Genomic DNA, 26,254 nt, shown 5'->3' with positions numbered 1-26,254 from the left:
CATGTATATATTATTTACAAAAGTAGGATCATTCTCCTTTCTAACCTTCACTTTTACTGAACAACATAATGGAGATTATTTCCCCAAATTTTTCCTTCTACAATACCTCCCTTTCCACATGTTGTTATAAAAAATCTCAAACAGAAATTTGAAAGAATTGCACAGTAAACATGTATACACCCACAGCCTAGATGTTACAATTTCAGCTCCAGTTCTCACGACTGTCTGTGAGTTGGCCCTGGGACTCTCTCACCTACTTCCGCTAGCAGCAAAACCTGCAGGCAGAGGCACTCCACAAAGTGTTGACACGAACAGAAGCTATCTGCAGGTGACATCTGGGGTAGGCAAAAGGCAATGAGCAGGGCACTAACAGAATCTCGTCCAGAAAGAAGTTATCTATGGTTAAATGGCCAATGGTCAACCCTCAACTGCCACTCTGGATGTCTTCCCTCTCTAACTTTCTTTGAAGCCTTCCTCTAAGGTGTGTGTGGCTCTCCAACTTTATTTTAAGGCAGTTGAGAGGAAGGATTTCCTGGTTCCAGTGCCAGTCAGCATGAGGAGGTCAGCCCCAAATGTGACAGAATTCCTTGCCTTGTAAAGAAACCTTGTTTTTGTGGTTAAAAATGGTTGGGATTCACTTTTTAGCCTTTACATACTTCATCTAAAACCTCAAAAAGCCCTAATGGCCCACCAGGACAATACAGATATTCACACCAAATATATACATTAGACAATGAAAAACAGCAATTTTAGAAAAAAAACATGGCACACAAATTCTATATGATTAGTCTGTGGTCTAAGTGGTACCCCAGCATCCACGAAGAGGTAGAAACAGACTGCTATCTCCCTGGATTTCAATTTCCGTCACGTGAAGGTAAGGGACTCCAGAAAGAGTTCAGCTTTCCACCAGGCAATGAGACTCCACTCCATCTCACTGAGCAATAAAACATCCTTAGTCCTGACCACCTCACCTCAACTCTTCTTGGTCAAAGGTAAAGTGAAGCAGAGAAGAGCCTTTGTGCTTCTTTTCGAGAACACCAAGTCATTGTGAACATCTAAAAATCACCTTACGTGGTGCTGTCTCTGACATTTCATTTGACCCTCACCTCAACTTTGTGAGGTAAGCATGGGAGATTCTGTTGGATTCAGAAGCTTGGACAGGTATTAGAACCTTCTCTATTCCTTCCATGACACCACTCTTACCTCTCTTCAAATTGAAAAGAACTTTGGTCAAGATAAAAAGTTGAACAAAATAACAGGCAAAGAGGTTTTATTAAGAATCCACCCATTTGACAGCTTTCCTCATTCCACAATATGGTGTTTATAAAATGTTTATTGCCATCAAGGAATTTAAGAAATTCAATCTTTCTCCTTTTCCCTGTCTGACTCCCACAAATTGAAAGCTATGTACTGAAATGAAAGGAACAGAACGCTTGCCTCAAGGTCCCTTAACTCTCATTCTGCTAAAATGAAATTATGAAGTAACTGCCCACCTGAGAAACTTTAAACAAGTAGTGGGGCAGGGCTAGTTAATTAGCAGGCATTTGTTTACCCCATTGGGGCCCGACTTTCTGAGAAACACCCCTCAGACTTTGAGCCACAGAGGAAGTTCAATAATTTAACCATCATAAAAATGAAAATATCACTGCATGCAAGTGAAGCAAATGAGTTCTGAGGAACTGATATAAAGTGATTTTTTTCCCTTCCACAAAGCATTCAAATCAAAGGAAAGGACTAAATTAGGGCCACAGAGCTGTCCCTTTCCTTACACAACTCATTTAGCCAGAGCTCCCGATCTGCATTCACAAAACTACTACTATTTGGCCGGTGTCTGTGCACAGTGTCCAGAGGTCTGTGGTATTCTATAGAAACGTTTTTCTGGAATAACCTAGGAAGTCGCCATATTTGCCTCAGAAAATGTTTGACTAATTTTTCTTTAACTAACAATCTATGTTTTATCTCCATAGTGACAAGTCATCTTCTTTTGGATATTTCATTGGCTTTTTAAAGATTAAAAGATGACACTGCACTTGAACCTCCAGCACTTAGCAATTAATCTTCCTTGTAAGTGAAAAAAATGTAGAGGCAGACAGAAAGATAGAAATTCTCAAAAAGCAGACCTTCCCCAAGTGAAGCAAATGTGGACACCAGGTTTCAGTGGATTTTTTTTTAATCCTATGCAAATACATTTAGAGACCACTATTTATTTCCCTGATCTTAATTAGGCAAGCCCTTGAGGCTCTTAGGCCTAATGATCCAAGGAGAAAATTCTGGGAAGACAGCAGTCATACCCATCAAAAAACCTGCAGTAAACAAAGTTAAACAATTTTCATGATTTTCCTCAGAGACCAAACATAAGGACCTACCAAAAGTTCTACTTCACCGAATTCTAGTCTTTGAATTTATAGCATCAAGTCCTTCATCTTCTTGAATCCCTTATCGGTTATCTTAGTTGCTCAGGGATGTGTCACAAACTGGGTGGCTTGAAACAACTGTAATGTATTGTCTCACAGTTCTGGAAGCTGGAAGCCCCAAATCAATGCTTCCTCTGAAATCTGTGGGGCAGAATCCTTCCTGCCTCTTCTAGTTGCTCGTGGTTTACCAGCAATCCTCGGTGTTCCTTGACCTGCCGCTGTAGCACTTCAACCTCTGCCTCCACTACCACACGCCCATCTTCTGTTCCTGTCTTGTGTCTCTTCTCTCCTTCTCATATGCACACCAGTCGTATTGGATTAGGGGCCACTACAGTCCAGTTTGGCTTCATCTTAACTAATCACATGGTCAAAGACTCTTTTTCCAAATCAGGTCACATTCAAGGGACCAGGGGTTAGGACTTGAACATACCTGTTGGGGAACAGAATTCGCCTCATAATACCAGTCAGCACAGAAACTTGAAAGCAAATCTAGTAATACTTCAAGCAGTTATTTGGTTCCGTTACCTCACCTGTAAAATGGCCTGTTTTGAAGGTTAATGGACCATACCTAATGCACCGTGCTTTCCCTTCACCTCTCTCTTCCAGACTTCTGCTACCACTTAGCTTCTCTTCTCATGTTGCTGTCTACATCTTTATTTTAGGAAAAGTCTGTCCTGTTGACAAAGAGTAGTTTTCAATCACTCAAAGTTAGAGTGGGAAAGAAATTTAGAGATAACCCAAACCTCTTCATTTTTTAAATCAGGAAACCAAAACTCAGAAATTATGTAATTTGCCCAAGATGCTGCTGCTTGGTTTGAACTGAAACTAAACCCTCGTCTTCTGACTCAAAACTGTACTCTACACACATACACACACATCCCAGTGGTTCAAAATTTTTTCATCCAGCATGTCACCATCCAGAATGTTCTAGAAATTGAGAGTCATATCATTCTTTGACAGAACACTCACATCTAGTCACTGGGTAATCAGTGTTAACTTCCTTTTAGAGAAACTAAATAAAAATACAAAGTTAGCATCAATGTCAATTTCTGTGGCTAGAAAGCTGAGGTTGAATGTATGCAGAATTTGTAAAAAGTTGTTTGTAAATATTTGGAAATGAATAGAAATGGTGAAAGCACATCATTTGCAATGAATAGCGCTAACATGGGTAGGATAGTGGTTTGGTTTTTTTGGTTTGTTTTTCTTTTTCTTTCTTTTTTTTTGGCGGAGTAATGAAAATGGTCTAATATTGATTGAACTGATTAATGTACAACCCAGTGATTATATCAAATGCCATTGATTGTACACTTTAAATTGTGTGATTTATGAACAACAACAACAAAATAATAGGGTGGGTTTGAGGAAAAATATACCAAATGTAGGACATAGTAAGACTACTTTCATGATGCTTTTTCGTAGTTTGTAACAAACGTTTCACAACAATGCAAGGTGTTGGTGGTGGAGTGAGGTATGGGAGCCATGTATGATGTTATGCATGTTTGCTTTGTAAGTTGACAACTTTTACTGGACTATTGCTTCTGTATGTTCATGTATGATATACTTCAACAAAAAATACTTTAATGAAAAAAATTTTGGTGGATCTGGGTGTCTTGGGGGAGGTAAGGGTGTGTTGAAATTCTCCATATGAGGTTTGTATTACTTTTGTACAGTCAAGTTTGAAATTATTTCAAAACAGTTTTTTTTTTAATAAAAAAATTACCTTGGCTAAGCAGAATAAATACAAAGTGGAGAATAACAACTAGGCCAAAATTTCACACAGTGGGAAAATAGGAAGTATCAGTAATCCAAAAGAAATGGAGGGGAGGAATTTAAATAAACAAAGTTTGAAATACACACACACATATGTACCTCCATTCATACATACATATGGAGTTGGCTCCCAAAAGCCTTATTATAAGAGTTATAAGAATCAATGTTGGAAAAGCAGAGAAAGGAAAGAAAGGAAAGAAAGGAAAGAAAGGAAAGAAAGAATCCCAAGACACCTCTCCACCATTTGGCAGATGGGGAAAACCAAGAAGCTGAATCAATGATATTGTCCTTCACATCAAAACTATATTCTCTTGGTTGGGAAGCAAATAGAGAAGGGAAAATAATCCAGAACGTCTTGCAATGACGGGGGTTTGAAAGTGTAAGGTTTGCCACTGTGCATTCCCTGCCTTGTGGTATTGATCCCACTGCCTCTGTACACTAAAGTCAATGCCAGTGGACATGTCCAGATTTTTTCTTAAGTCCAGTTTGTGGTTCAGCAGACAGATCATGAAACCCCAAGTTTAGGATAATCCAGACCCTGCTGGATGCCACAACTCCTCTGACTGTGGGAAATATTAGCCTTTCGGAGCCTCGATTTCTTGACCTGTTAAATGCCATGAATGGCTTTGATTAAGCACTTTGTTGCTAAATGTAATAGCCATGAATTTTGTTTACTGCTATAATTAATATTTCTGAAATATTTGAGAATGACTGTTGGTGGTATATGGCCTAAGGTCTACCATATTTTTCCAAAACCCAAGGAGAATTAAGGAGGATGCTTCAGACAAAAATTTCACACAGAAAGTGCAGACTAAGCCTCAAGGAGTCATTTGCGGTGCTCGCCAGGATTGAGTGGCTCACTAAGAGCTGGCAAATCATGTCCTGGAGTGACGCCACATGCTTATGCATCTGTGTGCTAACTACACAGTCAGACAGAGCCAACTACTCTTTATCTAAAATCTTACATTTGTTTTCTCTCATAGTTTTCTGTAAGCATAAAAAAAATGGTCAGAGATATAAAACAGATTCCACACCCAACTTACCTCTAGCATTTTTAAAAGGTATTTTATGTAACATACACTTGTACAATCCTTATTATATGCAGGGACTGCTTTAAAAGCTTTTATCTATAAATATTAACTTCTTTAATCCTTAGCCCCATAAAGTAAAATATTCGTATAAATTGAAAACTGAAATCACTAGCCTCCAAGGGGGTACTGGTGGTACTTGGGAGCCAAGAAGCAAAAGGTAGAATGATTTTCTTAATCTCCTCTTGATTGCTAGAATTGTGTAAGTATTCAATCTTCTTCACATTGAGTATTAATCTTGAACAAGTTGGTGCCCCCTGAAAGTTCTGAGAGGAAAACTAGATGGGATTTACAGGCAAAGGCAGTAAGTGCATGGCACTCTGAATTAACAGAACGGTCAATTCAATAGATCTGGGACTCCAGCAGAGTCCCCATGCTTTCTTTCACATAGTTTCCTCGAGCTTGATTTTTTTTCCAAAAAAAAAAGAAATCTATATGATCCTTTATTGGATCACGATTCCTGACCAATATTCAGTGATGAATTTACTAAACACAGAGACCTGTGCAGAAAAATTACATGCTATTAAACAGGTTTGTTACACTTTGCCTAGTGATGGAATAGTTCCATTTATAAAGCTTTATATTAGTATATCAAAAGCTTTGAATTCGACCAGGTTGGCCATTAATTCCTCTCTGAAAACGTAAGTGGAATTGAATTTCAGCTACCATATTTTACACCATTAAAAGCTTCTGCATTAGGGGGGAGCTGATATGGCTCAAACAGGTGAATGCCTGCTTCCCACATGGGAGGTTCTGGGTTTGGTTCCCAGTGCTTTCTAAAAACAAAAAAGAAACAGCAAACAAACGTAAAAACCAACTCAGGGGCCAATGTGGCTCAGTGTTTGAGCGCCAGCTTCCCACATACAAAGTTCCAGTTCAATCCCTGACTCCAGTACTTCAAAAAAAACACAAACAACAACAACAACAAATCAGAAACAAAAACAAAGAAGAAAGAAGAAAGAAAGAAAAAGCTTATGCTTCAAGCAGCTTCACCAAACGGTAAATGCACGGTGGCATTTAGCAGATGGAGCCGAGTCCATCAATCCACACAGTCTCGTTTGAGATAGCTGGTACTTGAGACAAAAAGGCAAAACGTAATCCTAACCTGAGTTCCTTGCCAACACGGACTTCCTACTGTGAGAGGCTGTCTTTCTTGGCCACATTTTAGTGCCAGTGAACACAAGCCAGCAACTGTCCCACATGTAACTTGGCATTAGAGCACCAGGCCTGGCTGTTGGTGGTGGCAGGCTCTATTTTCATTATTATATCCAGGCAAAAAAGGACCCATTTTTTTTTAATGCCAATTAGATTTTTAAGAAAACAAGGGTGCAACTCTCAAAAAACTGAGAAATTGAGAAATTTCATATCCCCAATGATATGAATATTTTCAGAAACTGACGGCAAATTGTATCCACAATGGTTCAGTGTTATCCAAAAATTCAGAGACAGGGTAACGAAGTTTGACAATGATGTGTTAAACAAGTCAAACTTGGAAGCCTTAAGTATATCTATTCTAAGAGAAAAGCATTAAATACTTCATGTACCCATTTAGTTTCATTGTAAGAAATCAAAATGTACACTTTTAACTGTGTAAAAATGAGCATCATCTTTCCTTTCCAGTGAAACAAACAAAAAAACTGAAAATAAACAGGAACAAAATTACGATAGAGAACGTCAATTCCAAATAAGGTCCTACAAGTTCTGCTGATTCTCCCATCAAGCAGCAGGACTCAAGCCATCATTAGGGGAGAATTTTATTTTAAGAGTGTCATCTTGAACTGCAAGGATGTCCATTAAACATCACAATTAACCATGCCGAGGGAGAAGCCGTGCTGTCAAAATGCCCACTTACCCCATCCAGACATCTCAAACCCGCCCTCTGCTGACCTTCTATGACCCCATTTTTTAAAGTTTTTTTTTCTTTTTTTAAACAAGAGAAAGTAGACAGATACGTGTTGTGTTGCCGCCTTTCTCCTCCCCTCCTCCCCTTCCAGCCCCCGCCACCCTTCCCGCCAGTCCCGCCCATATTACCAACCTACAATCTGCCCTCTTCCCCAGTAACTGCTTACGGGAGTATTACCAGAGGTCTGCCCCCCCCAGTTTTAGCCAATCCGCAGCCACCCCTCCGCCCTGCTCTCCCCTTCATACTCCACCCCCTTCCCTGCCTATATAACCAAGTGTACTTCCGCAATAAAGCAGACCTGTTCTTGCGCTCAAGCGGTCTCCATGGTTTTTTCCCCAACCGCACGTCCCCCACGCCTGGAGAACCGGTGCTCCCTCTTGGGGCACCCCCCGCCAGTGGTTCGGCAGGAGCAAGCCCCCCCGACTCTTGGGCCTGAGCGAGGACGAAACCCTCTCGCTCAGCTACAACTGGCGCCCAACGTGGCAGCTCCTCCCCTGGCCCCTCTCTGCTGCTGCTGCTGCGATCGTCCTCCTCTCCAGGTAGGGACCCCTCGCCCGGACGAGCCCCAAGGGACCCTTCGCCGTCGTCCCATCCCTATCCCGTCATGGGCGCCTCTTTGTCATTGCGTCAGGCGCCGCAAGTCAGAGCCCTCGCTGCCCTGCTCAATGCCAATGGAGTCCGCGTCTCCTTGCGGCAGCTCCAAAAGTACTGGGATCTCTTGCTCCCCTTTAATCCGTGGCTCACCACCTGCCAACTCTGGAGCCCGGACACATACTCGTGACTCATAGATCGAGTCACCTCCACCATGGAGCACGAGAAACGCACCTTCCCAACAGGCCTCTTACCCGTTCTCATTGCCATTTGCACTTGCCTCCTTGGTGCTCCTACCGAGGCCGTTTATGAAGCCTCTCCCAAACGGCCTCTAGACTGTGATCCCGATGAGCCCGCCGACACTGACTCTCTGTCTAACTAACTTGCTGCCGCTCTCGAGCGCGAACCTCCCCGCCCGAGCTCCCCGCAGCAGACAGAAACCACTCCTGCTGCTCCCCAATATGGCGGACTTCCGCCTTCTTCCCCCACTTCTGCCCAAGATGGCACACATCCGGCTTCTTCTTCGCCGGTGTCCTCCTCCCACCTCTACCCGCCTCTTCCTGCCCAGTCAGCATCCGGTTCGGGCCTGGAAACTGCATGGTCGCCATCTTCCACTACACCGGAAGCGCCCCTCGCGCCATTTTGTCCGCTGCCGGATGTGGCTGCTCCGCCATCTTGGCCGGCGCCCGGAAGGGTCCCGCCGCCATCTCGTTGTCGCCCAGAAGCCGCTAAGCCGCCATTTTCTCACCCGTGTTCCGCTTATCCCTTGCCGCCGCCGTACGGCAATAGCCCTTCACCTGCCTTGGCTGCTCCATCAGTCCCCGGTGCCACGTCTTCTCAAACCCCCCAGCTGTATCCGCTGAATCCGCAGCCCACGCCGCAGCGACCCCAAACTTGGCTACCCTTTACAGCGGAAGAGGTCAGGACCCTCCGCAAAGCTGTAAAGGAAGACGGAATTGGCAGCCCTTATGCGCAGCAACTACTTGAGGAGTTGGGGACCCAACTCGTTCTCCCATATGACTGGATTGCACTAGCCCGTGCCATCCTGACGCCGGGTCAATTTATTGAATGGTGCACCCATTACCAAGCGGCTGTTGACCGGCAAATCGTGGAGAATGCCCAAGCCGGTGTCCTCGATCCCTCCGATGCATACACGGGCACCAACAATTATGCAAACCCTCGTTCTTATCTCGAAATTGACCCAGGGTTTTGGCACCGGGTAAAAGTCCTCGTCCAGCGGTCATTCTCTCTAGTTTCCACCAAGCAGCCCACCAAGCTCACGCAGCTGCTTCAGGACTCCAATGAGACCTTCCCAGCATTTGTCGCCCGCGTCCTGGAAGCTTGTCAACGGAAAATTTCCAGCGAGGATGCCCAATTTGCGTTAGCCAAAGAGTTAGTCATTGACGGGTGCCTTGCGCCGTTCCGGGTCGTAATCCTTCCCATACGAGACAAAGCTCTGCACGAATGGGTCCTTGCTTGCCGTGACGTCGACCCACAAGTCAAAACACTCACCGCTGCCTTTGCCTCTGCCATGGCTGTTTCATCCAGCCCCACTTCTGTCTGCTTTCGGTGCGGCCAGCCCGGCCACTTCGTCCGCGAGTGCTCCCAACCAAGCCCAGCGCCTCGCTCAGACCCGCCGTTGCGGTGGCCAAGGGGCCCTTCTACGCCATGTCCACACTGTGGGAAAGGATATCACTGGGCCCGTGACTGCCGTTCTGCCCAAAGTCCTCAGCAGCCTTTAAACTCCCAGCGGGGCAGGCCTCAGCCCCTCCCCCAAGAGGCCTCCAGAAGACTTCCCAAGCCATAATGTGGATGATGCCCATCACGCACCGCCAGAGACCCTCATTGGAGCTTAAAATCGATGGGCAATGGCTCGATGGGCTCCTGGATTCCGGCGCTGAAGTCTCCTGTGTTCCCTTTGAAGTCGCTGCGTTCAATCACTGGCCCCTAGAAACCGGCCCTCAAGTCATTGGCGCCATGGGAGCCGCTACCTCCTGGAAAACGTCCCAGCCTCTGCATTGGAGCGACCAGGAAGGCCACAAAGGCCAAATTCGCCCACTCGTCCTTTCGTCTGTCCAGACCATCTTATGGGGGAGAGATGTCCTCAGCCAGTTAAAGGCCCGAATTACCACAGAGGCCTTCTGAGCTGCGCTGCCCCCCCCCCCCTACTAGGGGCCACTGCTCACATCTCAAGACCTGACCCTATTCCTCTGGAGTGGGACACAGAGGAGCCCATCTGGGTCGAGCAGTGGCCCTTACCAGCTCACAAATTACATGCTCTCTCCACCCTCGTCCAAGAGCAGCTACAGGCAGGGCACATAGAGTCATCCACTAGTCCCTACAATTCACCAGTCTTTGTCATCAGCAAAAAGAGCACTGGCAAATACCACCTTCTCCACGATCTCCGCGAGATCAACAAGCATATCAAACCAATGGGGTCACCTCAGCCAGGATGCCCGCACCCCACTGCAGTCCCCCAACATTTTCATGCAGCAACCATTGACATCAAGGACTGCTTTTTCTCTATTCCTCTTCACCCGCGAGACTGTCCGCTATTTGCGTTTACAGTCCCACGCACCAACAACCAGGGCGCAGCGCTTCGATTCCAATGGCGAGTGCTACTGCAAGGTATGTGGAACAGCCCAACCATATGTCAGCTCTATGTCAACCATGCCATTGAGCCGCTGCGCTCAAAGTTTCATCCAGAGCAAACATACATTCTCCACTATATGGATGACCTTCTCTTAGCAGCAAGCTCCAGCGCGCTCCTCAATGACCTGCTCTCTGCAGTGATGACAAACCTTTCAAGCCTCGGACTTACCGTGCAATCAGACAAAATAAACCTCCAACCTCCTTTTCAATTTTTGGGCTTTCATTTTCATCACTTCATTCAGCCCACAAGCCCACAAATTCATGTCTCTCACAAGATGACGCTGACTGAACTCCAACAACTTTGCAGACAAATCAATTGGCTTCGCTCGGCGCTGCCCATCACAACAGCGCAGATGCAACCCCTCTTCGAGCTCTTGCAGACCAAAGACAGCCCACCAACTGCAGCCACCCGCAGCATCACCATCACTCCTGCTGCTCGAGAAGTCGTCCAGCAAGTTAGCGCCGCTCTGCAGCAGTGCCACCTGGAGTGGTTCTCCCCTAACCTTCCAATTTTGGCTTTAGTTCTGCCAACGCCAATCACTCCCACAGGTCTCTTGTGGCAAGATGGCCCTCTCCTTTTTCTGCATACGTCAAAGAGCAAACTCCCGAAAATCTGCCCTTTTATAAGGGCCTGGATCGCGTTGGCCACTGACTTAGTACTTCTCTCCATACAAACGTATGGCATCCCGCCACACACCATTGTCTGGCCTTTAGATGCCAAGGAAGTTACCTCCCTCATCATGAACAATGCCCAAATGCAGAGCCTGGTAGAGCTCTTTCACGGCTCCTTTGACAACCACTATCCTCATCACCGATTGCTGCAGGGAATGTCTCAATTGGCGTTTTCCAACCCGTTCCGTCCATTGCCCGCACGGAACCCGATCCCTTCTGCTATCACTGCCTTCACAGATGCCTCAAAAACTGCGTTTGCTACCATCATATACACTCCTGAGAATCCTGAGCCACGGCAACTGCTGTTCGCAAATGACTCTTCTGTTCAAGTGGGCGAGCTTCTAGCTGTCGCTGCAGTCCTCAATCTCCACCCAGACCAGCCTCTCAACATCTTTACTGACAGCCTATACACTCTTCAGGTGTGTCGCAGCCTCCCGCTTGCTACTTTCCTACCAGGTGACTCAAACATCGATCGGGCGCTCGCCTTCGTACAGCGACTGCTTGAGGCGAGGCAGCAGCCCTGGTTCATTGCTCATATCAGAAGCCACTCTGGCCTACCAGGGCCGCTGGCTCAAGGGAATGACCTCGCTGATGCTTCTGTGTCAAGCCGCCAGGTAAACCCGGTCCTCCTACATGAAAACCCTGCCGACGGGCCGTGGCTTGGAGACTTTGTTAATCAAGCCAAGCTCCTGCATTCCCAATTCCACTTCTCCGCGTGGTCCATCCGGAAGCTCTTCCCAGACCTTCCCATTGAAACTTGCAAACACCTTGTGCGGGCATGCCGGACTTGCGCGCCATTGTTGCCACTTGGGCCTTTGCAGCCTCAGGGTGTTAACCCCCGCGGCCTCCGCCCAAACTCAAGGTGGCAATTAGATGTCACTCATGTCAGCGCACTTGGCCGCCTCAAATATCTTCATGTGGCAATTGACACCTTTTCGCATCTGTGCTATGCAGCTCCTCTTGCGGGGGAGAGCGCCAAACATTGCATTAAGGCGCTTCGCCAGGCTATTTTGTTCATGGGAATTCCATGGGATCTCAAAACAGACAACGGACCAGCATATCGCAGTGCCGCCTTCGCCAGCTTCATGCAGATGTATCACATCACGCATCATTTTGGCATTCCATACAATCCACAGGGGCAAGGAATCGTGGAGCGCACTCACCAACAGCTCAAGCTACTCATTCAAAAAGAAAGGGCCTCCTCTCCCCACAAGGCCCCCCGCCGACGTCATGACTGCCTGCCTCATTCATCACAATCTCCTAACCTTCGATGACCATGGACTCTCCCCCACCCATAAGCATTGGGGACCCATGTGGCAGCCCTCGCAAGTTCCCCTTGTCCACTGGAAAGACCCTGCTACAAATCGTTGGCAAGATCCAGCTCCCCTCCTAGCACAGGGGAGGGGCTTTGCTTGCGTCTTTCCAGATTCTGAGCCGCAGCCGCTCTGGATTCCTGGGTGTTGCATCCGGCCTGCCACTGACCCGTTAGTTCCACCGAACGATCAGCACCCTATGCCTTCGGTGAGAGATAATATCGACAGTGGGTATGGCCCAGTTGTCGCCCCGTTCACCCGGATCCAGCACCAGCCATCATCAAGGAACGCCCCTTCTTAAAACGTTTCAGACCCTTACCCCGCTCTCCTTACCCCCCTCATGCTGCCCGCTCGCCAAGTGTGGAGAGCGAGGAGTTTTCTCCACAGATGCCGCACCGTCAGATGATGCCTCTACACAGCCTCGCAGCAGTTCTCTTCGTCCTGGCTTCCCTCGCTCTCCCAGCCGCTGCCAACCCGAGTCACCAGCCCTTCAATTGGACCCTCTCCCTCTGGCAACAAAAAAGACTCCTCGCCTCGAACGTAACCGCCTCCGCCCCCTCTTTCACTACTGATGTCGCCAACCTCACTGGACGCACGAACCTTCCGTCTTATGAGTTGGGGGGACACAACCCCGCTGCCACAGGTTTCTCCACCTACTCCAGACCGCACGCCTATAGCTTCTTGTCTTCCTCCCCTCACTTCTCCCCAACTGTTCCTCCCCCTCGGGCGGGGGGTCCGGGGACATCACGAGCCCGTTTCGCTAGCAAGGCTCGGTGTGCGCCAGGCGCCGGCGTGCGCCGACCCTAATGGCGGGCACATGCGTCCTGGCCAGATGCTATGTTGTCCGCTCACGACCGGCCAGTCCTCGTGGTCTCCCCCCACCCCTCGTCTTATCCCCGTGCCCGTCCCTATAACCTCCTTTTCCTCCTACTCTTCCTCCTAATCCTTGTCTTTTGTTGCTGCGCACGCCGAGCGCACCAAAACTTGTTGCTTCAATTTCTTTTTAAAACAAAAGGAACAATTGTTGCCGCCTTTCTCCGCCCCTCCTCCCCTTCCAGCCCCCGCCACCCTTCCCGCCAGTCCCGCCCATATTACCAACCTACAATCTGCCCTCTTCCCCAGTAACTGCTTATGGGAGTATTACCAGAGGTCTGCCCCCCCCAGTTTTAGCCAATCCGCAGCCACCCCTCCACCCTGCTCTCCCCTTCATACTCCACCCCCTTCCCTGCCTATATAACCAAGTGTACTTCCGCAATAAAGCAGACCTGTTCTTGCGCTCAAGCGGTCTCCGTGGTTTTTCCCCCAACCGCACGTCCCCCACGCCTGGAGAACCGGTGCTCCCTCTTGGGGCACCCCCCGCCAGTGGTTCGGCAGGAGCAAGCCCCCCCGACTCTTGGGCCTGAGCGAGGACGAAACCCTCTCGCTCAGCTACAGTGTTGGTCAGTGCAAACTGTCCATATTCACATAAAGACATCGTGTATTCTCTGAGAAAGGAATTAAAATGCTAGCATTCTATGCACCACTACACAGGGGCCTAGCACCTGCCAGCTTCCAGAAGCTTCCAGCAGAGCGAGGGGAGCACGTTTACTTTTTTCCCACAGAGCACAGTGGTTTGTTCATTCCATAAATTGATTTTTTGTTGAGACAGGAAGAAATAAACATGAATTTGGAACAGAAAGGGGTCATCAGGCCGCGGGGGCAGGGGAGGGGGGTGGAGGGAAGGCGGGATCTCCCTCCCGTTCTCACTGCCAGCATGGGGCGGAGTGCCAGCCTGACCGGGGCGTGGGCCTGCGCTGGGGAGGTGGTGGCCTCACGGTTTCCCCAAGCTTGGGCTCCAGCTTCACAGAGGCTGTTTGAGTAGAAGCTTCACTCAACACCGTAAACATATGGTTGCAGTGGTTATTATTTAGGGACGATTCCTTTTATGGGGCTCAGGAGAGGGGATATGCCTCAAGCAGTGATTAGAATCCTAAAACCTACCCTCTCTGCTTGTTTCTAACTGACTCTTCCATCCACGCTTGTCTGAGAGCCCCAAGTGCTAAGAATTAAACACAATGAGGCACCAAGACAACAAATGTCTGGACCTAAGCTTAGAGAGGACATCTCTTTAATGATGAATAGGGTCAATGTCATTGCACATAGGAGAATGAGTTCTTCAAGTGAGCCAACTCTGGTTTCTCTTTGGAAAATTAGGAACATTCAGGGTAGCTGGTGTGTTTTCCCTTGGGTAATTTGGGAGTAAATAACCTTCAGCCCCACTGAGGGAGAGAGAAGCCACGCCGTTTAAGCCACCCCCACGACCCACACAGACAACAAAGAGGTCGTCTTTAATTCTTCAGAATCACAGATAGAGACAAAAATTCACGAACAAAAGGCTGTAGGATGGGGTCAGAGTTTGTTAGGCATGGGAAGGGAAATAGGAGAAAAGATACTGGGACTCTTGTTATCCTATGGGAAGAAGTGGAATAATATCCTGAAAGATGTCAAACCTCTATACTGGTTTGGGATACTTGCTAGGACCCTTTAATAAGAGAGTTGTTATGAAGATATTTGGGGTGGGGAAGAGATAAGCCAGATCTAAAAAAAAAAGAAGTAAGCCTACAAACCTGATTTGCAGCATTTACTGAATTCTGTGGTGTGAATACTCTCATCATGGCCGATTTCAAGCTCCCAAGGTTACTGGTGTGCAGTATTGAAAGACAGGTGCACAATCACTGTCCCCTGACCTAGGACAATTGGCTCTGACCTGCCACGCCAGTGGATGGGGCCACATTCCCCTCCACTTACCTGACCAGATGGGCAATTGACCTGAGCCTGGTGGGTGCTTCTTTTAAAAGTTTATAAGCCAGCAGATGACTGTCAAATAAAAAACAAATCTAGACTTGGTAGGCAGAGACTGTACTCGAAAAGATTATTCCAAGTCAGGAAATTAGAGGGAGGGGACTACCGTCATAGGGAGAAAGAGCTGACCTTAAGCATCTCAAGGGTTAGACAAAAAAGGATTTTCTTTTATAGAGAGGAGAAACAAGACTAGAAAGAACCAGGTCTGGGGAAGTGGGTAGTGGGATGAAAGGGTGGTTGGTCAGCTAGTGAGTAGATCAGAGAGTGTTTGATGCCGAAGCCAGACACTTCTCCAAGAGGGGCCTGAAGAAGGAGTGCTCTACTGGCTCAGATTGACGGTGGGCTACAGTTCAGAGGCCTGGGGAAGGAGAGAAACTTAGCCAAAATTTGATTAAAAAGCATTTTGTTTGATCAGTAGGCACAAGCAGTACAGCTAATCATTTATGAGGTAAAGAACAGGAATTTGGAAGGTCTGTGTCTGGTCTTGTCATAAGTAAACAAGGGAGTATTTGTGAATCTCATCAATGTCACGTGGTGAAGAATAGTTCATTGTAATAAGCCATTTTTCAGAACACAAAGGGTGGGATATTTTTTAGTCTTTGCTGTTTTCCAGGATACAGGGCTCAAATAAAGCTCTACATTGTCATGGTGTTATGCTCTTGAACCCATTACACTGGTTTCCTCGGCCTCCCCCTACCCTGAAAAATAAGTCAAAGAGTAAGCAAAAAATAAGAGCAGATAAGGGGACAAAATACCACCTTATTCCTGGTAATCTATACTAGAGGCAGGATTGCAGAACGAGCTCTATCTGTGGTCAGGTGGGCTTCCAAATAAAACAACTACAGATTGAGACAGACTTACCCACCCAGCAGCCCTCGATTGGGGCAGGTCTCTCCCCAAACGGGTAGAAAGGAGGAGGTACTCACAAAATGGGAAGCATGGAGGATTGTAGTGGAGAGTCCACGCTGCCTGCAGGAAGGCTGGCCCCCAAGAAAGGTTAGGGGGAGAGAGTGATGAAAGAATGTGGCCTCACAGGAACCTGCCCCAGCATAAGCAGCACTGGACCAGAGCAGGGCTACTGAAACTTCCTGTGGATTCTTGGTCCTGTTAATGGGAGAGAATTGCAATGTGGAAGGGCAGAGGGCAGTGTTGCTCTTGAGGGCAGTTTCTCCCAAGAGGAAGGGGAGAGGGAGAGACTTACCCTAGAGGCCAGGAGTATCAAACTTCAAGAAGTCCTTCCACTGTCCACTGGAAGACCAAGAAAGGTGTCAGCTCTACCCCCTTGCATTTCTAGCTTAGGTCTCTCTTAGACCATTGAGCTTAACTGTGAAATGTTTGGTTAATTAGGGGGTCACTGCCCCCTTAGGGAAAAGCACAGCTCTACAAGGAAGTCCTGTTTCACCTTCACCAGGCCCTTCCCTAAGCACAGTTCTCTGCTTCTTTGTGTAGCTTCCTGAGACTGCTAATGGGCAGTAGAGAATCTGCCTCCAGAAGGCTTATGATTGGTCAGAAGAGTTAATTAAGACCACCCTAAGGCCATCGAGTTCCCAAGGCTGAAAATTTGCTGTGCTTTAATTTCCATCCTAAATTATGTCAAGCCAGCATATCAGAGGTTCTGCAATAAAAACATAGGAATAAAATGCCAACCAGATAGCTATACACCCTGAATATAATTATCAAAACTTCTCCCTTGATCAGATTCCCAGTGATATGGTTAAAAGATTAACTCCCTTGCTTGTTAAAGACCAAAATTCATTCTCTCCACTTTCATATTCAACTCATGTCAGCTAAAGGGGTTGTCACAGAGCCTTTACTTCACCTGTAGTAGCTTCCTGCAGCACTCTCCAGAAGAACATAGTGGGAGAAGCCTCTCACACAGCTGAATCAACTCCCCATTCTCACAGACCCTAAAGAACAGCGCGAGGCCTGGGTTTCTTGAGTTGGTTTCCTGCTACAGGTCCTAGTGCTTTTTCACCTTCTATCTCTCCTTACCCTTCCCAACCCCAGTTTCCTCCTTCTTTATTATCTCAAACAATAAAGTTGGGTTGGAGTTGAAATCCACGGACGTGAAGTTTCAGCTTCTGTTTCTGTGTGGTCATGGGCTTCAGTGGTTCAGAAAAGTCTAGCAGACTGAATTTTTTAAAAACTGCTCTTTCTGTTACAAAGATTAAAACCCAAAAGTGTCTCCTTCATTTTTAGAAAAGGACATCTCTCTACATTCACCCCACTGCCAAGATGGTCTGATGTCTCCCTGCCTGTCAAGAATGCGCCTCGGGAAGTGGATTTGGCCCAACTGATAGAGCGTCCACCTACCACATGGGAGGTCCAAGGTTCAAACCCCGGGCCTCCTGACCTATGTGATGAGCTGGCCCTCATGCAGTGCTGATGTGCACAAGGAGTGCTGTGCCATGCAGGGGAGTAGGGGAGCCCCACGCACAAGAAGTGCGCCCCATAAGGAGAGGCATCCAGCGTGAAAGAAAGTGCAGCCTGCCCAGGAATGGCGCTGCACACATGGAGAACTGACACAGCAAGATGATGCAACAAAAAGAGACACAGATTCCAGGTGCTGCTGACAAGAATACAAGCAGACACAGAAGAATACACAGTGAATGGACACAGAGAGCAGACAACTGGGGGCGGACAGGGAAGGGGAAATAAATAAAAAATAAATATTTAAATTAAAAATAAATATAAAAAAATAATAAAAATAAAAATAAATAAATAGAATGCGCCTCTTCTTGCCTTCCAGGATTTTCTGAGCATTAAATATGTTAAAACAAAAAAAAAATTTGACTATTTTGTGGTAATGCTTTATTAAGAGAACTTTGGTAGTGCTGTCCTCAGGAACATGCCACATAATGAGACACATTTGGTTTCGGAACATTGCTTCATGAATAAGGAATTGCCTTTTACTTACCTAAAAATGTCATATTAATTCTTCTACTTCTCTAAACTGTGCTGTCAAATTTGATAAATAAGCTCTGACATTTAAAATGTAGCTCCAAAATTTCCCTCTCATTAAGAGGAGAGGATAAAAGTTTTGGAAATAGCCTCTTCTGGCCCTGTTACCCGATAGTTCACTTTTTAATTAAGTGCTTTCACCATAAAATTAGAACATGCATATTAAAGAATATATATAAAACAAAAATGTAGACAAAAGGAAAAAATGCACACTTAGCTCATTTTCTAAGAAAAGACACTGTTAACATTTCAATGTTTTCATTTATGATTGATTTCTTCTGAGCTTTTATGCTTATAAAGTATTTCCTCAGATTGAAAAAAGGCCAATTAATCATAAATTAAGTTATTCTTCTAATACAATTCGAAATTATAATTCTTTATTATAATGAAATTCTAATAAAAATCCCTGTGGATTTATTTTAGAACTTGATTAATTCACTCTAAATTTCAACCTAAAATATAAAAGGATGAGTCTATGTAAATTTTTTTTAAAGAGCAAAGAAAGAAGTAGACTGGTAATAGGTATTAAAATTTAAAATGCATATATCATTTGACCTACCAATTCAATTTTAAGGGACTCTTCTGAAAAAATGCAGCACTAGGATACAAAGATATATGTCAAAGGGTCTTTAGGGAGGTTTGGTTTGTTTTGTTTTGTTTTGGGCTGCATGTGCAGAGAGTTGAGTTTTTCAATTCATGGAACATGAACTGATATCACCAACACTGGAAGGACATTCTCATCTTTTAAAATATATATATTATTATTTATTTGTTTGCTTCCCTTAGATCCCCAAACCTCATTCATTATTTCCTCCTTCCCCAATAATCACACACAACATTATAATTATAATTCTTTTATTTTTTTGGGAATGGCCCTTAAGTTGCCTTCATTTCCTTCTTATCACAAACAAAGCAGGAAAGAACATCCCCATACACATTCCCTTATGACCCTATATAAAAATTTGACTGGGACAAAGAACACAGATATACTTACTTTCACAAAGGACTTGTGAATTGTTTTCCATATTGCTTGCATTGTTTTCACTCTTCCACAAGTCCATGAGGTTACCAATTTCCTAAATACTGAATATTCAGTTTTGTTGACAATGGGGATAGATAATGTGGTGATTCACAGTTACTTTAATTTCCATATATCTTATAATTAGTGACTTGGACTGTCATATCATATACTTAATAGACATTTGATTTTTCCCTTCTGAGATTTGAGTATACATGTTCTTTGTCCATTTTTTCTTTTTCGGTGTCTTGATTTTTTTTTTTTTTTTTTTTTTTTTTGAGGTACCAGGGCTGGGATTGAACCCATGACCTCATATGTGAGAAACTGGAGCTCAACCACTGAGCTGCATTGGCTTCTCTGAGTCGGTTTATTCATTTGTTTTGCTTGTTGTTTGTTTTATTCAAGAGGCACCAGAACCAAACCCAGGACATCCCACATGGGAGGCATGCGCTCAACCTCTTGAGACACATCTACTCCCTTGTTGTTGTTTTTTTAATTGATTTAGAAGTAGTTACTTAAATCTTCTTTATTTTAATCTTTTGTCAGTTTTATATTTGGAAAAATATCTTCCTCCAGTCCATTGTCTGTTTATTGATGTTGTCTTTGTAGTCATTTAATGGGTATCTCAGTTTTGATATAATCAAAATGGTTGGCTTTTCACATGGTGAATTATAGTATTTACTGTCTTCTGTAGGATGTCTCCAATATTTTTTCCCAATTATCTTTACATTTGATCTTTCATGCTTGGGTTTTATTCTACTGGAATCTATCCTTGTATTTTCCATGATATATAAGTTCTTCATATATAGTAAGTCGGTTTTCCTGACTCCTTCTATTAACAATCTGTCTTCTCCTCATTGATGATGAAGTGCTATCTTTACACTACATCAAATTTCTCCAAATACCTGGCCCTGTTTCTGACTCTCTATTGTGTTCCATTTGTCTACTTGCACCTGGAACAATAACCCATCTTTTTTATGACAGTGACCTCGTACTAAGTCTTATTATCTGGTAGATTTAGTCCTCTCTATTTGCTTCACTTTTTCAAAAATGATATGGATAGTTTCAAAATGTGTAAAAGAAAAACTGATAGAAACAAAAGAAGAAACATACAAATCTACAATCTTAGTGGCAGACTTTAGTATATATCTACAAAAGCAAACAGAATAAGGGGACAAAAAATTAGTAAGGTTACACAAGATAGAGGAAAAACCTTTTAAAAATTGACTTGACATACATAGATCATTTAACCCAACCATGACAGATTATTCACTCTTTTCAAGTGCACATATCTTATGTTCACCTTAACCAAAAAAAGATCATATGCTTGACATAAAGCAAATGTCAAAAATTTTAAAGGACTGACACCATTCATTGTATAATTTCTGATCATAATGGAATCAAGTTAAAATTTTTAAGTAAAAATGTTCATAGAAATTAAACAACACACTTCTAAGACACCTATAGGCCAAAGAAGAATTTATAGTGAAAATTAGAATATATTGAACTGAATGTTAATAAAGAAATGACATACCAAAACTTGTGAAGTATTGCTAAAGGGAAATTCATAGCCTTCAATGCAAATAATCTGAGAAGAAAAAAGTTGAAAAATAGATAATCTAATATTCCATCTCAAGAAACTAAAATAAACAAAATAAACAAATCCCAGCAAAACAAACTCAGTAAAAGTAGAACAAATAATAAAGAAGAAAAATCAATGAAATAAAAAATAAGCATATAATACAACAAAGCTAAAAACTGGTTATTTTAAATGATTAATAAAATTAATAAACTCCTAGAAATATTGATCAGGAAAAAATAGAGAAGACACAAATTACCAATATCAGGAAAGAAAAGGGGACATTACTTCAGATTCTACATGCATGGAAGAGATGAACAACTTTATACCAATATGACTCTGCAGATAAAATCAACAGTTCTTTTAAAATGTCGACTTACCAATAGATATAAAAGTAGAAAATCTGAATAGTTTCCTCTATCTATTAAGGAAATTAAAACCATTTTTAAACACATTTATGCACAAACACAAACCTTCTAAAGCCATGTCTTTAAAAGTAAATTTTTCCAAATATTTTAAAAGAGATCATACCAATCTTATACAAAGTGCTCCTAAAGAGAATAGAAAGAGAAGAATATGACCAAACTTTTTTTAACTAGAGAAGTTGTAGATTTACAGAAAAATCATGCAGAAAGTACAGCATTCCCTACTCCCCCTCTCAGACACACACCAAACGCTTTTTGTAACCTTGATTTCAATATCTTTTTCAAAAGGACATTATTAGAAAAGAAAATTAAAGAACAAGCTTTCCATGTGTGTATGTACAAAAATCCTAAACCTAATAATAGCAACAAATCTCATACACTGCCATAAGTAACATATATTGTGACTAGTAATAGAAGAAATTGTAGCATTGAGGTGGAGAAAGTGGCCCCAATAGTTGTTGAGGGCAGGGAGAAGGAAAAAGAGATGTGATGTGGGGGCATTTTTGGGACTTTGGATTGTCCTAAATGATATTGCAGGGACAGATGCTGGACTTTATATATCCTGTCATAACTCCGAATATAGTGGGGGAGAGTGTGAACTACACAGTACACTATTATCCTTGTGGTACAGCAGTGCTCCAAAATAGGTTCCCTGAGTGCAATGAGTGTGCCACAATGATGGGGGAGGTTGTTGGTGTGGGAGGAGTGGGGCGGGGATGTGGGGGGTATACGGGAAACTCTTATGTTTTTAACGTAACATTTTTTGAGAAGTATATATCTTCAAAAAAATACAATTTACAAAAATGATGGGGGTGGGGGGAGTGGGTTATATGGGAACCTCATGTTTTTTAATGTAACTTTCTTTGTGATCTATTAACTTGAATTTTAAAGTGTTAAATAAAAAATAATTTAAGCACACACACACATACAAAAATTATATGGGTTTTATTCCAGAAATGCCATGTTGACTTAACATTTAAAAGTCAATGTAATTCATCTCATTACCAGAAAATTGAAATATATACACATTTCAATAAATGCAGAAAAAGTATTTGGTAACACAATACAAAACTATGATAAAAACTTTTAACAAACTAGGGATAGAAAAAAACCTTTATTTGAAAGCGAAGATCTACAAAAAAAATCCCACAGAAAATATTAAACTTAATATTGAAATGTTCAGACCTTTTACCCTGAAATTGGGAGAAAAAAGTGTAGTGGTTTGAAGCTGTGTATTCTCCCAGAAAAACATGATCTTGAAATTAGTCCACTCCTGTGGGTGTGAACCCATTGTAAGCAGGATCCTTTGATGAGGCTAGTTCAGCTAAGGTGTGAGCCCCTCATTCAGGGTGGATCTTAATCAAACTATTGCTGGAGTCCTTTATAAATGGACGCAAGACAAAGAGAGAAGTAAGAAGCTGAAATCAATGAGACCTGGAAGAGAAGGGAGAGACCAGCAGAAGCTACCATGTGCCTTGCCATATGGCAGAAGAGCCAAGGATGGCTGGCAGCTGGTCTTTGGAAAGAAAGCATCACCTTCATGATGCCTTGGTTTGGACATTTTCACAGCCTCAAGCTTGTAAGGTAATGAATTCCCATTGTTTGAGCTGAACCATTTCATGGTATCTGCTTTGAGCAGCCTGGGAAACTAAAATGAAAAGGATGTCCAATATCACATTCAACATTGCATACTTCTCTAGCAAGAAAAAGAAAATATATGAGGATTACAATGAAAACAAAGCTATCATTATTTGCAGGTGATGGAAATTTTGACTACAGAAAATCCTAAATAATATTCAAACATTTCTAGAATTGATAAGTGAATTTATCAAAGTTGCTAGAATCAGTGTCAATATGCAAATAATTGCGCTTCTATGTGCCAGCAGCAAAAAAATAGAAAATGAAATTTTAAGAGTCCATTTATATGAATATTAGAAAACATTAAGTAGTCAAGAATAAATCTAACAAATATATGTAAAACCCCAACCTTCAATATTACCTAAAAATATTGGTGAAATTAAGAAAGATAAATAAAGGAAGGCATGAGTGAAATCTTCTTTAACTTAGGTCTAGGAAAGCTTCTAAGACTCTAAAAGAAAAAGTTAATCAAAAGCACTAATGAATTTTACAACATAACTTGAAAAGTTATTGCATGACAAATCATATATATATATATATATATGTATGTATGTATAAACACACAGTACATATAAAATAAGCAAAGCCAAAAGAAAAAATAACAAAATTGTAGAAAATATTGCAAATTATAAGTAAAGAACTACTTTTTCTAATATATAAATAACTCTTTTAAAATGAAAGGAAGAACTTTAAATGCTCATAGAAAAATGAGCATAAGATATGAACAATTTACAAATAAAAAATATAAAAATAGCTCTTAAACATGAAAATATATTCAACTTAAATCATAATAAGAAAATAATGTGAATATGCTCATAATGTAGTGAGATAACCATTTCTCAACTACCATTTCCAGGAATATTAAAAAGCTTGACAACAAATTCTATTGGCAAGGCTATGGGAAAGAAGCACTCTCTTACATTGATGGTAGGAATACAAACTGTTGCAACCCTTAGGGAAAGGAATTTGGTAATTTCTAACAAAACTACAAATGAATTTATATTGTGACTTAGCCTTCCCACTTCTAAGAGTTTACCATGAAGTTCCCACCTCCCACAATATAAATATACATATGGATAAAGTTATTCTTTCAAGCTTTATAATTGCAAAATACTACAAACTACCTAAATGCCCATAAATAGGAGATTGTTTAATAAAACTATGGTACATCCAAAAAATGGAGTACTATGCACCAATAAAAAAATAATGAGAGAGGAGACAACCAAGAAGGCAGCTGAGTAAGGAGCTCCAAGGGTCGGTTTGTGCTACAGGGCAATTAGTAATCACCCAGAGTTATCTAAGGAGCCCAGAAGAGCATCCTGCAACAACCTTGAAAGAATGGAAGGAGGAGACTGCCCATCTGCAGAAAAGATTCATGAGTAGAGCACTCCATGCTGCAGAGGCTGGTGCCCATCCTCCACTGGCAGTGCAAGCCACCTAGGGAGCTATTCTGTGGCAGGAATTGGAAGTTCCATTTCCCAAAAACAGGGGAGGAAGAGATAGTCGGGTACCAACCTCAGCTAGTGATTAGTAAATTCAGTTGACTAAAGTACAATCCTAAGAACATCTAAAGTTTGAACCTATCCAAGTTGGAAAAAGGCTGGTAGCCACTATTTTGACTCCAACCCTGGCATGAGGGGAAGCAGAGCTGACTGAAAATCAGAGTGACAGTAAGGACCGGCTTCTTTCCACCCAGATTAGACTGCAGCCCTAGCATAGCCTCCAGCCCCACCTCTGACAGGTAGGAAGCTGGGGGATCTCTGCCAGCCTCTCTGGGTAACTGCAGGTAAATTCAGCAGGCACAGACTGAATAGTCAGGCACCTGGGGCTCCATCCCTGCAGCCCAATAAGATAGAAAAGGAGCAGAGTTTCCTCGGTCTCTCTGGGAAACTGCAGGCTCTTTTCAGTCCACATAGACTGGATAGTCAGGCACCTGTAACTCCAACCCTGCCTCCTAATAGGATGAGGGGAAAACTGTTTCCTCAGCCTCTCTGGGTCACTGCAGGTGTTTTCAGCCCACAGAGACTGAATAGTTGGACACCTATAGCTCCATCCCTGCTCCCAAGTAAGGTAGAAGGGGGGCTGTGTTTCCTAAGCCTTTCCAGGTAATGGCAGGCACTTTTGGCCTACACAGCCTGGACTGGTTGGTAACTGTGGAACCACCCCCATGCCCCAGTAGGGTAGGAGAGGGCTGGTGTTTCCTCAACCTCTCTAGGCAATGGCAGGCACTTCTGGCATACACAAATTAAATTGCTGGGCAGTCCTCGGGGCCCATCTCCACCCCTGGCTGGGGTGGGGGCAGTGCTACATCAGTCTACCTGGACAACTGTAGTCATTCTGGACCCACATGGCATAGATTGCTGCCCACACCTGCAGCAACATCCCTGCCCAGACAGGGGAGAAAGGAGCATGAAGCTTCATCTGTCTCTCTCTGCAACTGAAGAGAGTCTTGGCCTGCATGACTTAGATTATTACACATGGCTATGGCTCTGTCCCTAACCCGGCAAAGAAAAAAGGTGAAAGAAGCTTCACCAGATCTTGGGGCATTGCGGGCAGATTCAGCCTCCACAGCTTATAGTTGGTGAACTACATCCTTGGCTCCTTCTACACAGCTAGCAAGGAAGAAAGAGCAAGAAAGTCCTAAACTTAAAGAGAAACTGCACCCAGAATAAATACATGTAGTAAGTCAGATGCCAAGACACCAACAAAAAATTGTAATCCATACCAAGAAACAGGAAAATAAAGCCCAGTTAAAAGAATAACAAGCCTCCTGATGACATAAAGGAGTTGGGACAACTAGTTACAGATGTTCAAATAAGTCTCCTTAATAAATTCAACCAGATGGCTAAAGAGATTAAAAGGATATTAAGAAGACATTGGATGAGCACAAAGAAGAATTTGAAAGCATACATAGAAAAATAGCAGATCTTATGGTAATGAAAAGTCCAATAATGAAGTTAAAAATACAATGTAGTTAAATAACAGCAGATTTGAGTAGGCAGAAGAAAGAATTGATGAGCTTGAAAATGTGGCCTCTGAAAGCAAATATACAAAAGAACATATGAGGAAAAGAATGAAAAAATTTAACAAGGTCTCAGGAAGCTACACAACAGCAAGAGACATGCAAACATACATGTCATGGGTGTCCTAGAGGAGAAGAGAAAGGAAAAGGCACAGAAAGAATATTTGAAGAAATAATGGTAGAAAATTTTCCAACCCAATAGAAGGACATAGATATCTGTATCCAAGATGCACAACGTATCCTATCCAAATAAATCCTAGTAGACCGATTCTGAGACACATACCAATCAGAATGTCAAATGCCAAAGACAAAGAGAGAATTCTGAGAGCAGCAAGAGAAAAGCAGGCTCTCTCTGCCTAGAGGAACC

This window comes from Dasypus novemcinctus, chromosome 5 (assembly GCF_030445035.2).
Source record: "Dasypus novemcinctus isolate mDasNov1 chromosome 5, mDasNov1.1.hap2, whole genome shotgun sequence".
Taxonomy (NCBI): Eukaryota; Metazoa; Chordata; class Mammalia; order Cingulata; family Dasypodidae; genus Dasypus; species Dasypus novemcinctus.
The sequence above is the reverse complement of the archived record's forward strand: the minus strand, read 5'-3'. Positions refer to the sequence as shown.